Source organism: Carassius gibelio, chromosome B10 (genome assembly GCF_023724105.1).
Source record: "Carassius gibelio isolate Cgi1373 ecotype wild population from Czech Republic chromosome B10, carGib1.2-hapl.c, whole genome shotgun sequence".
NCBI classification, from domain to species: Eukaryota; Metazoa; Chordata; class Actinopteri; order Cypriniformes; family Cyprinidae; genus Carassius; species Carassius gibelio.
The window spans coordinates 22,513,531-22,525,710 of record NC_068405.1 but is presented as its reverse complement, the minus strand read 5'-3'; the positions used below and the strand labels follow the sequence as shown (position 1 = coordinate 22,525,710).

At 37.7% G+C, this 12,180-nt stretch overlaps 1 protein-coding gene across 4 annotated transcripts in view; it reads right to left on the bottom strand.

Moving 5' to 3' along the window:
• The window catches only part of LOC127965911 (membrane-associated phosphatidylinositol transfer protein 2), a 71,072-nt gene extending 60,005 nt beyond the window's left edge, over positions 1 to 11,067 (bottom strand). For 2 of the 4 annotated variants that reach the window (XM_052566625.1, XM_052566626.1), the window contains exon 1: positions 10,463 to 11,067. The gene's annotated coding sequence lies outside the window, so the exon portion shown is untranslated. The remainder of the gene's footprint in view (positions 1 to 10,462) is intronic. The other 2 variants (XM_052566627.1, XM_052566628.1) reach the window with 2 other exon arrangements.
• Positions 11,068 to 12,180: the final 1,113 nt, after the last annotated feature.

The following is a 12,180-nucleotide window of genomic DNA, read 5'->3' as shown; positions in this document are numbered from 1 at the left end:
CTCTTCTGTTTCAGATAAATTAGAGGCAAATAAATCGGAGACGACGCGCCGCTACACAAGGCACATGAATAAATGGAGGAAGAGGGAAGCGCAAACAAACCCTTGACGTGAGGGGCGGATGATGAGAAAAGGCAGTTTATTTATAGAGCGGGCCAGCTGATAGTGGCTCGCCTCCGTGCTCACTCGTTTCTTTAAATTATTGTAATAAATCACTCACCTCACGGGGCTTTGAGCTCAGATAATCGTCAGCCACTCATCTCATGCCGAGCCTCTGCTCAGAGCTATTAAAAAGCCTCTTTAGGGGCCGGTTGTGGGAAAAATGGAACCTATTGAGAAAAGAGCTTCCGTCGGAGTCGGAGATGCTACCTCGCCAGTGTTGGCGGAGCACATTAAGGGGGCTCGGGGTATAATGCATGAGTTTCATAAGGCAGATACCTGATGCGACTGCTGATATGCTTTGGGTAATGGTGAGGAACAAATAACGTGGCTAGGAGGGAAAATGCAAAAGCACTGTGACATACAAATGTGACCAAACAGCATGAGTCAAAAGAAAATCTCCCAATCTCAAGTCAAATCATTATCAAGATTCATAAATGCAAATATGATACATGTAAGCCGAGAACATGCCATTTTAAACCTAGTTCCTCAAGTGCTATAATGTACACAAAATGTATCAATGGCAACCTCAATCTTCTGCGTTGCTTTGCGTTGCAAATACCTGCAATAATGCATGCAGATCTAAAAAACCTCACAATAAAATGCAAATTGCTTCACAAGTGAGCAGCACGGCTCAACGGGATGATGAAAGGGCCGATGGCGTAAGTGGGTCGCTGTGTGCGGTGGTGGGAAAATTCCACTGGCCCTCATACTTTATCAGACAAGAACTTGGAGAGGAACTTTGCTAAACCGCAGAAGCCAAAAACCCTCATGACTATCACCAATGAGGCTAATGAAAGACAAAGACAGCTAGCTCTTTGCTGGTAATGATGACAACCATAAATGGAAATGTTGCAGTTGTGATGCAACATGCCAGTTTTTGATGTTAAGATCATCATATAAATAATCAAAAGATATGGGGAGTATGAAAAATTAGTTTGTAGAACAGAACGACTTGGGCCAGCATCGATTTTTATGTGAAATTAGCATAGAGGCTTGAGAAATCGATCATACTTTTGAATGCTGCATCAGGTGTTTGATATTGAGTATCATTTTACAGCAAGAAGATTAAACACATACGATGCTGGAAATATTGACTGTGCAACTGGATCAGAATTTGTTTTGTAAGAGAAAAACAACCATGGCATCTACTAAAAAGTGTAGATTTTTCAGCTTTTTGACAGTATGCATCAGAAAATGTATATTTCTAAATGATGAATTATAAATATAAATCATTAAATCTGAATATTAAAACTGAGAGCTTGACATGACTGATGAAGCAAATCATGCCAATTCTAACAAATTTGTAATACTACAACATTTAAAAATAGAGATCCCACTGAAACATGCATGGAAAATGTCACAGGGACTTTCATGACCAGTTTTGAGACATGACATTATTTAATCAAGAGTTTTGAATCAATAAATTAAAAATATGTGGTTTGTACTTACTGGAAAGTTACGTATAAATGGGTCATGAACTGAGAAATTAAAATTCCCTTGATCTTTTGACATATACAAGGTCACCGTTCTATAAAAACAAGAACAAGTTTCAGAACTCTCTTGTTGGTCTAAAAACAACATAAACCGAAGTCAGTCTGCCAAAATTACAGCTAGTGGAATGCCACTTCATGAAGTAATAGTTTGGATAAAAACCGGCAGCGATGTAGAAGCCAGTTTTTATCCAAACTATTACTTCATAAAGTGGCAGCCCCAGCCACTGACTCATGCATCTAGTGTAATTAATAGTGGTCAACCGATATATTGAAAAGGCCGATATCAGGCAATACGTTTTTTTGCTTGGCCGATGTGTTCGATGCAGGACTTTTGTTTTGACAGCAATGAGAACGGCAGCATCTGAGCGGTTCAAACAGTGCTCACATTCTGCCACTTGTTTACCGTTGTTGTTAACAGTTCTGTATTAGACGGATAGAAGTCTGTATAATAATCAGATAGAACGGTTAAACAAATGAAATTAATGTATACAAAAAGTATTATAATGATGGTTTTTATATTATTAGTAATAGAAAGGTAAACATTATAATACTTTCTCGTTTGCCGTCAGCATTAGGTAAATACACATTTATATGATTTAAACAAATCTTTGAATGACTAATAAACATTTGTTTTCACAAACTCAGTCGAATCCAGCTGTGAGATCTTGTGAAGTGTGCATTTCTATCCAGTGTTCTCAGAGTGACGGACGGTCCATGTTAATTGAAAGCTTGAAACTTTAAACTTGTGATTTCATATTATGCTGTGCTTTATGGATTTACCCACTATCATATTCATTTCATTTTCTCCGTGTGCTGTATGAAAAAAAATATCAGTTTTATTAGAAAAATATGATTTCCAATGCACACAAACTTCCAGAATACTGAGTGCCCTGTTACAGTGTTTACTTCCAAAATATTTATTTATTTGTGAAAAATACTTTGTCATCTAAAGTATATGCATGTTTATATATTTTATATTTCTTTTTTTTATCCATCGGCATCGGTATTGGCTGTCAAAAAAACAATATAGGTTGACCACTAGTGAATAACGAGAGAGCCAAACGCAAGTCTACACAAAGACCTGTCTGCTCCAAAGACAACAAGATGCTGTTCAGTGCCAAATTGTGGGAAAACAATGTTTGCATTGCCTTCCTTCTGATCCCAACATTAGGAAAGTGTGGATGAACTTTATTTTTAATGAAGATCCAGGCCATGTCAGTAAGAACTTGGTCCTTTGTTCACATTTTTTTCCACGGATTTGTTTACAAACAAGGCACAATTCGACACAGGATTTTCAGAAAGATCCAAACTTAAAAAATGATGCTGTGCCAATTATATTGGATCCGACAGTAATCACACCACACAAGTGTGAGTAACGGTTTTTATTACATGGCCACTATTGCTTTGTCTGTTTTGACAAATCGTTTGACGTGTGAATATTTATGTATTTTAATCTAATCAAAGCAGTGTCCTTCTATGAGGAATGTACACTGTCAAACATACACAAGTGTTAGCCAGTTATATCAGTGGGTGTTTACTTCCGAGACTACAATACGTCTATTCAAACGGACCATTCTGATGAGGAGGGGTTAAAACTAGACAAAAAAAAAGCCTATTACTTCTAAAGAATTATGTTTTTGGATGTTAAAATCTTGATAAGATTATATGGGGACCTTAGAGAACAGTATAAAATAATAAAAAAGGCAGTTCATTACCCATTTAAATCAGAAGTGTTATAAAAACACAACAAAAAGGCCTGTGCCTGTGCTTTAATCACCCTAGAGGAATCCTTGGTGTATATGACTTGCTTCTTCCATATGAATCCAATCGGAGTTATATTAAAAATTGTCCTGGCTATTCCAAGCGTTATCATTGCAGTGGGTGGGTGTTTCTGTTTAACAGTCCACAACACATCAAATAAAGCACATGCATCCATAATAAGACGTGCCTCACATGGCTCCAGGGGGTGAATAAAGGCCTCCTGCAGTGAATCCATGCATTTTTGTAAGAAAAATATCCATATTTCAAACTTAATAAACACTCATCTCTCACTTCTGCTGACTGTCGTACATGGAAACAGTGTTAAACAGAAACACCTACCCACTGTAATGATAACACTAGGAATAGTAAGGACAATTTTTAATATGACCCCGATTGGATTCGTCTGACAGAAGCAGGTTAATTTTCATTTTTGGGTGAACTAACTCCTTAAAGGGGGGGTGAAATGCTATTTCATGCATACTGAGTTTTTTACACTGTTAAAGAGTTGGATTCCCATGCTAAACATGGACAAAGTTTCAAAAATTAAGTTGTACGTTTGAAGGAGTATTTCTGTTCCAAAAATACTCCTTCCGGTTTGTCACAAGTTTCGGAAAGTTTTTTTCGAGTATGGCTCTGTGTGACGTTAGATGGAGCGGAATTTCCTTATATGGGTCCTGAGGGCACTTCTGCCGGAAGAGCGCGCGCTCCCGTATAGTACAGCACTGAGAGCACAACAGACTTCACTGATCAGAGCGAGAGCGTCGCGAAATGTCACAAAAGGAGTGTGTTTTTGGTTGCCAGGGCAAGACAACCCTGCACAGATTACCAAAGAAAAAACAGCATTAAGGGACCAGTGGATGGAGTTTATTTTTACAGAGCATCAACGGAGTTGTGCAAGTGTTTGTGTTTGTTCCCTGCATTTCTAAAATGCTTGTTTTACAAACAAAGCCCAGTTTGACGACGGATTTGCGTATCCTTTATTTCTTAAGGATGATGCAATCCCAACGAAAAAGGGTCACGATTGTGTGTTGGAACCGCAGGCGGTGAGTAAAACTGCTTAAAATATCTCTGCCTCCTTGTTAGTGCGTCCGCCTCCCATCGGAGACCCGGGTTCGAGCCCCGCTCGGAGCGAGTCCTTGCTGCTGCTGCTCTCGTTCAGTTTCAGCCTTCACAGCTGTCACAGCTTCCAAACGCTGTCAACGCAACTGGCGCTCGTGATTCTTTAGCTCCGCCCACACGTCACGCCTCCAGGCGCTCGTGTTTTTCCGGGAAAAATCGGTACAGACTATCTTTCTCTTATGAATATAATAAAACTAAATACTTTTTGGAGTTATGAAGGATGCAGTACTACTCTATAGGTACTCAAGATTAACATGATATTGAGTGAAAACGAGCATTTCACCCCCCCTTTAATGCATTAACCAATATCATCTATCAATGAGCTATAAATTTGTCAGTATTTATTAATTTATGTTGACATTAAAATTAAAAACTGTTCATGGATAGTTCATGTTAGCTCATTAAGTAATATCAACAGATTTTTGACAATTTTTTACAATATCAACAGATTCAGACAATTTTGATTTCAATAATATTTTACTAAATGTTGAGATTAACATTTAACATGTTAACAAATAAAACCTTATTGCAAATGGTTGACAGTCATTACAAATACATCACTAATTTATTTAATACACATCATCTATCCCAGCATCTAGCATAACATCTTTTCACCAGTCACTTCTCTAAGTTCAGTGACATCAATCAAAATCACAGTGGGCGTGGCCTCAGAGCACCACACACAGCTCAATACCATTAACGTCTGGATGGGCTCCAAGCTCAAAAAGTGAAAAATATGCAGTTGCTTTTTGCAGCATTAACCACACGCCACTTGGAGGCTGCAATGACACAATCCCCCCCCCCCCCAACCCTGGACCCATTTGTTACCAAGATTAGGCATCTATTAAGACCAACTGGCCATTTCCTGATTGCATTCATTAATAATGGTGCTCTGCTTTGTGGAGAACAGCTATTGCCCACACAGATCCAAAACCTGACGAAACTGATGTCACAAAAGAGGCTGAAGCAGGTATGTCCGTACTAACAGAGTGGTCCTTTCAGTGTATTGCCTTTCCGAGTCTATTACTGTAAGTGGGGTGGACAAACACTATTAAAATTTCAAAAGCCAGTGACGTTTGGCTATGTGGTCACAAGCGTCATGAGTATAATAACGCTTGGGGATGGTCCTATGCAACTTTTGCATTTGTGAAATTGGGACGAGGTCAGTGGATGGGATAATTTCAACACACGGAGGCTTCACTGGCAGTCAGCCAATGTGTTTGAGGGGATTGTTCAACCTATAATGAAATTCAGTCATGTTCGCCCTCTTGTTAATCCAAACCCATTTGAGTATCCTTATGTAGCACTTTCAAATACATAAACAGTTGGTGACCATGTCTCCCAAGTTCCAAAATAATTAATAAACAAGTGACAGAACGATTAAAGTAGTTCATATGACATCTAAACCCTATTCAAAGACACATGAAAGCTTTGAATAGGAAACGGCCCAAAATGAAGTCATTATTTGCTCTATATTTAAATGGATCAATATTAGGTTTGACAGCTGTAGATTTTAAGTCAATAATAACAAACAGTTCAGGTCTGTTTACGTCATACAAAACTAACACGTGACTTCAAAAGACTTGAAAGATGACGTACAAGAAACACGGTGCTCAGAGAGCTTGACAGAGATGATCACTATTGCCTGCTATCAAAAAAAGAGCTACAGGACTGAACATCCTTCAAAATTCTCCTTTGTGTTTCACAGGAAAGTTTGATAAATATGGAATAAAATTAATAATTAAAAATTAAATTTAATAGCGACTGAATCTCACAATTATCTTTTTTTCTCAGATTTGCAAGACATTAACCTGTAATTGTGAGTTTTAAAGATAAAAACACAAGTTATAAACTTGCAACTTACAGTTATAAAGTTAGAATCGCAAGAAACATTTGGAATTGTGAGAAATAAGATGACAATTCTGGAAAACAAAATTCTGACTTATTTCTGACTTTATTTCTTGCACTTGCAAATTTATAAATTGCAATTTTGACTTTTTTCTTTGTAATTCTTCTTTTCTCAGAATTGTGAGATATAAACTAAATTCCAAGTTATAAAGTCTGAGGGACAGAACTTTTTAACTCAACAAACAAAAACGAAACTGAACAAAAGTCAGTATTGTGAGATAAAAAGTTGCATTTACCTTTTTAATTTTTATCCAGTTGTGGAAACAAGCTTCCGTATACATTTTAACAGTAAACTACTCCATTAGGAACTCATGATCATTCTGTTAGGTTACAGTTCCTCTTCCAAACCATCTAAAACAGCTCTAGAACACAGATGCTGTTCCCTCGCTGACTGCGGGAATCAACTCTTCCAGATCAGCTGAGCTGACTAATGAGCAGAATGGGGAATAGAGATGTCGATGGAGATGCTATGGTTATTTGTAACTTTCTGTAAGTTATATAAAAACACCCAAGCATATGCCCACACAGCTCTTCTGCCAACACCAACACACTTCCTGATATAGTACACTTATTACCGAGCACAATGGGTATATTTGGAAGCGGAGATGCCAGTGGTGCCCAGTGGAAAGATTCGCCAAGAAAATCCAGCAAGAAATAGAACGGGACGCCTCAGTGCCGGAATGACTGATGGGCTGATTCTCCCCAACGAATACTCAAGGAGATCCGGAACAAGCTATGCTAAACATGATACAAAGTGCTCGCACACAAACCTACACATTTCATTTATTAATGGTCTCACCTGAGAGATATACAGTGTCTGGAGACCCGAGAGTCGAGCTTCTCCGTTACACTCTCGGCCCGCTCGAGGGAAAAGCGCTACTGTTACACAGGATAACAGATTCCACTGTAGGCCAACGACTGTCAATCATATCACACCTGCAACTCGAACAATGTAAGGTTTTGCTTTAGCATGAAGATATGCATAATGGTATGTACCATGCAATGGCATAAACAAGTCAACCTGCGATTCTGATACGGTTTATACTGTGGTGTTAAAGAAAAAACAGTTTATGCTGAAACTAGTCTCGCAGATAGGCATTTGTAGCGGACTATGAGTAAAATAAGGTCTGTGGTAAATATAAATGGACATTTTGCACAATTTGCAGTGCGTATTGATAACACCCATACTGAATGTGAATTTTAAAAAGCGTGTGTGAGCAGTTTACATTGTACAATTAAACATCCAAGTATCATAAGTTATGTTTTCCACAGACCTTTTTTACTATAAAAACCACGGGAAAATCTTAAAGGGAACCCATGGTGAACTACTCTTCTGGGTTTTGACGTCAAGGCTGCTGCTCTCTATTACATTTATTCATATATCAGCCGCATTACAACGGCTTCAAACATAGCTAATTTGAATTTTCTTTCTTTTCTTTTTCAAGTCTTGTTTTTACACTTTCAAAAAAAAAAACTAAAGGTACAAAAGCTGTCACTAAGAAATACCTTTGCAAAAGGTACATCTCTGTATCATATTTATCCTTAAAAGGTACTCTACAATGTACACATTAGTACCTGTATGGTACACATTAGTAAATCTTAAAAGGGTACTGCACCAGCTTTTGTTGAAATATTATATAAAATGCTAAGCTGTTTTTGCATTTATTTGGTACCTGACATATTCATTTAAGCATCTTTTCAAGTATCAATTTAATTCAGTGGCTAAACAAAAAGAGACATTTCTGTTTATTCAATTATAAAACATTTTGTGGTTGAATTTTCAGCAAAGATATCTATTCTGTAATTGTGATGTAAAATTATAAACTTTTTTCCCAAGAAGAAGCCACTGTAAAGAAAGCTCAGCACTGGCTCTTTCACAGTAACAACACAATGGATGACAAACTTCCTGGGCTAAATGAACATGCGTATGTTCTGTAGCCGCTCTGTGGCTCTTTGCTTGCCTTGTTTGGAGGGAATACATTTCAATGTTTACTATGTGGCTATAAATAACATGGTGCAACTGCGTAGAGTCGCCCCACCGTTGCACTTCCCTCTCTTCGCTGTGCCACCAGCCCACCAGCCCACCGCTGACGGTGTCGGGGTCACATCGGCATGCTGTCACGATCCCGGCCGTACATCCCTGTCGGAGCTGCAGCCATCAGCAGGCGTTCTCCAGCCGGGCCGGGAGCGGAGGGGGGAGTGGGAGCCAATCAATACTGTGACTCATTCTTTCTACGATGGCTGCTTCATAACAGGATTCATTAAGAACAAACCTAATCATTTTGGCAGGATAATTAGATACAGGGAAGCATTTTTCCCTCTCCCTCGATGTGCTTGAAAAGAACACGGCAAACTATGAGGTCTCGCAAACTACAAATGTAGGTTGCTGGTGAAAGGGAGTGTCCAGCGAGCACACCGGAAAAACGAGGCTCCGAAGAGGAATAGCAGCTAAAATTAACAATTCCATGACGAGATAATTGCAACCGTGTGATTAAGATGTGAAGAACGTCCCAATTATCTTGACAAGACTGAAATCATTACTGGATGATACTGAACTGTGTTCAATGTGTTTATTCATCAAAGACAGATGAAATTAAAGCCAGATATTGATGATTTAACTACATATTTAGGACTGGGGTGGAGGGGGCGACTACATGTAGAAATGTAATGATTGGCTATTGGTCAACACTTATCTGAATATTGGGTGGAACCAGTATTAGATAGATAAATAGATAGATAGATAGATAGATAGATAGATAGATAGATAGATAGATAGATAGATAGATAGATAGATAGATATGCAAAAAAACATGATATAGAGTCATGTCTGTGTCATCTGAGTCAACCATGTATGCAAATAACAATTGTAAAATGATAAAATATTATACAAATTATTTGGCTAAAACTCAAAAGTGCTCCTGCATTAAGGAAAATCAAACTCATATTACGCAAGTTATTTTCATAAGTATTCATTTCTATCTAATAAGGTACTTTAGTCTGTAGCACAACTTGAAAAACTTATAATTAAACAGCTATATAATTATAATATTTTTGATTTTATTATATAGATTTTTTTATTTTTTTTTGCTTCAACATAGTTAATTTTATAACATATGCCTATAACTTTTTTCATTTTAATATTTTTTCTTTTCTATCATTTAAAAATCCATACATCAGTGTTATTCCATACTTCGGGAACAGTGTTTATCACAAACCTACAATTTTTCAAACCTAAAAAGTTATATTATTTATACACAGCACAGAATGACTCCATCGGTCTACTCAAAGCAGATAATGTCACTTGTAGAGCTAACTAATCTTCTTCAACCAGGTAAGTTATCTCTGACATCTAATTAACTTTGATAGGTCACAAATTCAAAAACCAAAAATCAACCTATTTTCCCTTAAAACATATGGAGAATAATCTATTTGCATACCCATCTATAAATTATACAGAAATACAAATGACAAATAAGATTTCCCCTCAAATCCCCATGAGAATATAAATACATTCAATGCTAATTCATGAAAGTGAATAATTAATACAGCATACATAATTACAGGTACAGGGGTTTGATTATAATATCAAACGGTGATAAGTGATTTGACTGCCCAGTGATAACCCTCATTAACAATTCATGCTACCGAGAAGATTGGCCAATTTATGAGTCCCATCTAATCGAGACAACTGTAAAAGCCTTAAGATAAGACTAAAATTACAGCATCTAAATAATACGATAATCTCCTACACAATTAAATAACACATTTAATACTCACATACATTAATATCGGTACAACTCCCAAATGGTTCATGTGGGGCAAAAGGTAAAAATAATAATAATAATAATAATAATAATAAATCAGGGTTTAAGGCGTTTAATTATTTATTTTTGTCACGAACGACAAGCTAGAGAAGGTCGTGACTAACGAACTCACAAGCGACAGTTGGAATTAAAAATAAAACCGTTGAGATTAACATTTCAAACGCGAGCGGATATTTCGCGGGCTTTGTTTTTTCTTACCTTCGTCGCGGAGTTTTAGCTCAAAGCGGCTCTAATCAGAGCGATGAGGCCATCGATATCCGGCGGCTTTAGCTCACACACATCTCCGCCGCGGGTCGAGGTGTCTGCCGGTGGCTGCAACGCTATTTCCCCGCGCTGTCTGTAAGCGAGTCGCTGGCTACCGGTTGAGTCGACTAAATAAAATAGCAAAGCAGGCCGACGGTGTCCTCCATACAGTCAAACAATTCCCGTGCTTTTAAAAAAGCGCGTACGGCTGACAGTCCACAACATGCACACGTCAAATAGGAAGTGACAGGACAGGTTTAACCACAGCAGAGCTCGAGCTTGACTGTCACTGCCTTTGCATTGTTTTCAGCGTGAACAGCAGCGGCAGTAAGACTTCCTGCAACATTATATCCGCTGCAGCTCATATAGTTGATCCCTTAAAAACAGCGTGTGGAGAAAAACTGTACAGGTATGCTGATCCATGCATTTGCGAGGCGTCCCGTGGGTTCTGCGGGTCTATTTAAAGCGTCTGCTCTTTCTCAAAACCTTGACCTAGCTTTTCAGTGCGTGCGCGTCCTTTCCTTCTTTCTATCTTTACCGAAAGTGCGAGCAGCATCATTTCAGCTCCGATATCATTGGATGGTAAATTCGCCTTCCCCTTCCTCCAGGGGTATTTTTTCCATCGCTGTAGCGCCCTCTGCCGACGAAACGTGTGAATCGCTGCTGTTTCTTAAAGAGATAGTTTAGCCTAAAATAAACATTCTTGCCATTATTTACCCACCTCCATGTTGTTCCTAATCCACGTGGCTTTTGTTAAACTCAAAGGGAGATGATTCGCATAGTTGCTCTTTAATACAGTGGAAGTGGACTAGCTGTCAAGTTTCAAAAAGAACAAGAAAGTAGCCTAAAAGTAGATTGAAACCTAAAGTTCATGCATAAATGAAAGACCATTTACTCATCCTCATGCAAACAAACAAACAAACAAAAAAGCTGTTTTTCTAGCTTCTGTGGATTTTTTTTTTACGTCCAAGCAGCTCTTTTCCATGCATTCAAAGTGAATGGTTATATCTTTTAAAGAGATATTTAATCCAAAATGGAAAATTATATCAGCGTTTACCAATCATGCAAGTTTTCTTTCTTCTGTTTAACACAAAAGATATTTTGAAAAATGTTTGTAGTTGACAGTAGACATATCGAGAAGATACCAAGGAAGTCAATGGCTACCTTCAACGGTTTGGTTAAAACACTCTTCGAAGAAACTCATACAGGTTTGTTACAACTTGAGGGTTTGTAAATTACGACAGAATTTTCATTTTCAGAAAACTATCCCTACAGTACACATCTAAGAATAGAAAGATAACATTAAATAATATTTTTTATTATTAAAAATATATATTTTTTATAGTCCACTTTGACACATATACATATATATGTTTTTTAAGTGTTGTCACTTAAATTCAAAGTCATTATTTTTACTATATCTTCAAAGTTGATAATTACTGAATATCATGCCTTCCACAAAAGCTCAAAATCATTTAGGCTTTTGCACGTACGAATCTGGCAGGATCACAACACACACGCTTCTTTGTTTACATACATCCAGAAATGAATTTTCCTTTTTTGGTCGAATTATGCCTTAAACACTCAAATAGTTCTGAGGAACACAAACACGTCAAGCTCATTTAATGAATGTTTTGGGCAAACAGCGCCAAGAGTCTAACATATTCCAGATG